Below are 5,000 nucleotides of genomic sequence, written 5' to 3'. Positions count from 1 at the left end.
ACCACAACCCACCCCATCACCCCCCCTCACCCCACCCCCTTCCCCCACTATCGATAATATTCGAAACTTTACACGTTTTCGAATAAATGAAGAAGACAGTGTTGGTTCATTAATCACTAACATATATCGTCCCTTTAATCGATTAAGGAAATAAAGAATTTTTAAATTGAGTATTCATGCATTAGCATTGATTTTCGTTTATTTCGACGAAATATATCATCGTAGATCCTACCTTCTTGATCTTTTCATTTCTCTATCTCTTTTCTATCCTTAATCTCTCGTCTATTTTTTTTATTTAACAAATGACAACGAACGAAAAAAAAAAGAAACGGAAAAAAGAAAAATAAACAAAAAGCAAGGAAGATATAAAAAAAAAGAAACGGAAAAAAGAAAAATAAACAAAAAGCAAGGAAGATATAAAAAAAAAGAAAAAAGAAAAAAGAAAAAAGAGCAAGAAAAACATCGAATAATTCGAAATTGCATATTTAAAATCTTTGAAAACTTTCTCACGAAATCATCTCGAAAAGTTTTATATTAAGTTTTGAAAAAAAAAAAAAAAAAAAAAAAAAGAAAAAGAAAAGTTTAAAATGAGTATTATTATTAAGTTGAATGAATTAAAAAACTCTAATATCCGTGAATGTGTTTGCTTTGGTAGATCGATACGATTGCATTAATCTAATGTAAAATATTTTAATGCCACATTAAAAGATCTCAATTAATAGAATTAATTATTTATTTTATCGTTCGTTCGTTATATTCACTGGTATTTCTTTTTTTTTTTTTTTTTTTTTATACTTTTTAACAATCGACCGACTTAGTTACGACGCTGGTGTAGGCGGGAGAAAAAAAAAAGAAAAAAGAAAAAAGATCGTTAAGTCGAACAGTTTTGTCAAAGAACTCTTCGTCGAACAGATAAATGAAATAAAAAAAAAATTAAAAAAGGGAACAAGAGAAAAGTGAAAAAAAAACAAAAAAAAAAAAAAAAAGAAAAAAGAAAAGAATGAAAAAGACATTGACGCTATGTGCGCTTTCAAACCTTAACATATTTACATATATTGAGTCTCGTTGTAATCGAATTTCCTAGTGTCCTTTGATCATGTAATTAAGTGTAGGATGTTCCTCGTATGTAATAAATTCTAAGTACTTATATATATATATATATATATATGTACTTAAGATATGCATACACCATAGCTTTACTTTGCTCGACGAAGCATCGATAAGAAGGACACATTCTCGTAAACGATGAAGAGAAGGCTTATTATTTCCATTGTCGATGTTATACTATGACGAAATCGATTTTAGGAAAACGAGTTGCTTCTCAACGTCGTCATCGTCATCGTAATCATGATCATCATCATCATAATCATCATCATCATCATCATTATTATCATCATCATCAACATAGTTCTCCTATTAGTAGCGTGCTAATGACGCTAGTGTCACACATGACAAGAGAGAAGATTTACCAGGCTTATTATATACGTACGTAGTAAATAATGTACATGATACACACACACACGCATATATATATATATATATATCCCTCCCACACTATTATGCAATATTTCAAGTTGCAATTATCCCCCTCCCCCATACCCTTCCGGAAGTTCGAACACTTATACATTTTATAAATTACATTGTTATTAATCATGTAAATAATTTGATATATGTAAACGACATGATACTAGTATATAATATTATATTAGATATATATATATATATATATATATGTATGTGTGTGTGTGTGTATGTGTTATGTTGATATAATAATTAATAAATTTGCAATCTCGTTTATTTTGATCTATTCATTAGAAATAAAATTATTCTCGAATTAGATATAGATTCGATCAATCGATCGATCGTTCGACTTACGCATGTAATATAATTTCTTTTTCTTCTTTCTTGCTTTCTTTCTTCTGTTTCTTTTTTTTTTTTTTTTTTTTTTTTGATACTCGTCCAAAAAGAAAATATAGAAAATGATTCGAATTAGCTCGCTGCTATGTTATTTATATCGATAGAAAAGGAAGAAGAAGAAGAAGAAAAAGAAAAAAAAGAGGAATAAGATTTAAAGAGGAAAAACAATAATGAAAAGTAAAAGAATATGTTCGGGCGACGGATTGGTTTGGATTAAAATAAATGTCGAAGTTAATATTACCGTAAGCCACGGGTTACAGATTCATAGAATACGTGCATTAACAATGCTTTTTATAATATAAAATTTTTGATATGGATACTCCGCACGAAGAGAGATAAAAATCCAGTTTCATATGTCCATTTTTCGACGATGCAATACACAAAATTCAGAGTGTACGATACGAGAGAGAAAGAAAGAAAGAGAGAGAGAGAGAGAGAGAGAGCGAAAGGTATACGAGAGATAACGCTTCTCTCTCTCTCTCTCTCTCTTGAATGAAAGAGAATAAAAGAGGAAAGGGAATCGATAAAACGTAGAAGATAAAGAACGAATGAACGAAAAGGAAAAAAAAAAATAAATAAATGAATAAATAAATAAATAAATAAATAAATAAATAAATAATCGCAGCATTAATATCCTTCATTCGAAATTTCTTAAAAAAAAAGAAAAAAAAAGGAAAAAAGAAAAAGAAAAGAAAAGAGAGAGAGAGAAAGAGAGAAAGAGAGAGGAAGAACGAACGAATGAATGAGGAGGAGGGGCAAATGTGATATAATCCTTCTCTTGTCCCTCCCTTTACGTAATCTTATCCCCCGTTACATTTGTTATGATTTTAACGTTCCATGAAAATCGGTCGGATAATCGGACGAGGGCCACGTTGTACGTGGATAAGATTTTATGGTGAGCATTAAATTTTACCCCATGTTGATGTTACTCGTCGTTTTAATCGACGAATAAGACGACCAATAAAATGAACAAATTAGACGTACATATCCCGTTTAATGTTTATACATTAAATGTCGATTTAAAAATTCTATCTATATATTATTTATTGCTATATACTATTGTTATTATTGTTATTATTATTATTATTATTACCATTCATATATTCTATATATAAATAAAGTATATATTTTATAGATAGGTTTTCGTATATAACGAAATAGGAACGAACGAGGGGATGGAAAAGGGGAAAGTTTCGATTTAGAAAAAAGAAAGAAAAAAAAGAAAAGAAAGAGAGAGAGAGAGAGAGAGAGAGAGAGATCAATGCTAGGGGAGATTTTTGCACCTGATGTTTCGAACGTGGCCACACGTAAACTTTTGTATCGAATGATCGTAATCGAAACAAGTGGCAACGCTATTCAACCGGCACGTTCGAATTCACGAAGCTGAAATTGGAAGATTCCGAAGTAACATCGAACGCTTATATACCTTCAACTTCTCCCCTCCCCAATCGGCCGACACTTCCCTGCCGATATCTTTTCTTTCTTTCTTTCGCCTTCTCCCTCCCCCCGGCCCCGCGAAAATAAAAGATACCGAAGGGTGAGTTTGTATTCGAGTCTAAATACTTTATAAAATGCTGTTTCTTTTTTTTTTCACCCCTCTTGTTTCTTTTCCTTTCTTTACTTTTTTCTTTCTCTTTTTTTCTTTTTTCTTTTTTCTTTTTCTTTTTCTCCTTCCGCAAATAGGAAAATTATATTACATGGTACAAATCATTTGATTTTCTACGATATATAAATATATATATATATATATATATATATATGTAAATATTCCTACGTTACATATATAAATGTTTATCGTAAAGTTTGTTCATATCTCGAAAGATACATTTGAGATATATGTGTACATACACACACAGACACAACACACAGGTCAATATGTTGGACAGAAAAAAGAAATGTTATATATATGTGTATGTATGTGTGTGTAAGTATATATGTATATAAAACCAACCAAATATTTTAGTATTGGATAATATCGCAATTTCAACGCGAGAGAGTCCGTCTTCTTTTTTATTCTTTTTCTCTCTCTCTCTCTCTCTCTCTCTCTCTATTTTCTTTTCCTTTTTTCTTTTTTTTTTTGAGAACTGAAAGCATAAATATGAAAAGGGAAGACCGACAAAGGAACAAAAGCCGTCTTTACTAGAAAAGAAAGAGCATGTTAATTATATACTTCGGTAAAAGTAAACGATAAACACGATTTCTCGACACCTGTTGAAACGATTTTCACGATTTTCCTCGACCCTTTCTTTTTTTCCTTTTCTCTTTTTTTCCCCAATCCTTCCTTCCTTCCTTCCATCCTTCCTTCTCTCATCCTTTCTTTTTTTCCTTATCACCTTAGAATCTTAAAATTCAAACGAAACTCATTGAAAATTCACAGTGAGTTTATTTCAGAAGATAGATCTATATCCCACCTATATATATATATATATATATATACATGGGATACATACAATACATACAATACATATTACGTATACATATTTTTATACATAAAAAGAGGATCTAGGAATTTGTGATATATAAAATTTATCGCTTGTGAATAAGAACGTAGATACCATTTACACATATACACACACACACACATATACAGACATACATACATGCATACATACGTATATATAGATCACATACACGCACACACAAACACATATACAAACATACACATATTCTCTCATGTACTAGATACTATCTATATAAAGGAGTCAAATCGTACGAGTGGGAAAAATCCTATTGGTTAGCATGGATTTGTTAGTTTCACCTCGACTAGCGCGAACAACCGAACAGGGATTAATCGTTGAACGATTTTCCAAGCTCAACGAGAAATCTACTGTAACGTCGTCGTTGAACATTCCCAATCCGTTGACACGTTAAACACGAAGAAGGAACTATAGTCAACTAGGACTATGCCAACGAACATGTCGCGGTCTACTACCACTACTACAATATTACTACCACTGTCATCCACCACTAACACTAGTATTACTAATACTATTACTACAACTACTACCAGTCAGGATATTTTCCAGGGTTAATCCCATCAGCAGTGCAATAATCCTGGCAGATTGCACTCGTTAGAAGGACGT

General features: G+C 31.1%; 1 protein-coding gene across 1 annotated transcript in view; it reads right to left on the bottom strand.

Moving 5' to 3' along the window:
- The window catches only part of sns (sticks and stones), a 211,031-nt gene that overhangs the window by 79,268 nt on the left and 126,763 nt on the right, over positions 1-5,000 (bottom strand). The gene's annotated exons all lie outside the window — the stretch shown is intronic.

Source organism: Vespa mandarinia, chromosome 6, assembly GCF_050613455.1.
Source record: "Vespa mandarinia isolate Hongniang chromosome 6, ASM5061345v1, whole genome shotgun sequence".
NCBI lineage: Eukaryota > Metazoa > Arthropoda > Insecta > Hymenoptera > Vespidae > Vespa > Vespa mandarinia.
This window is presented reverse-complemented; position numbering and strand designations above follow the sequence as displayed.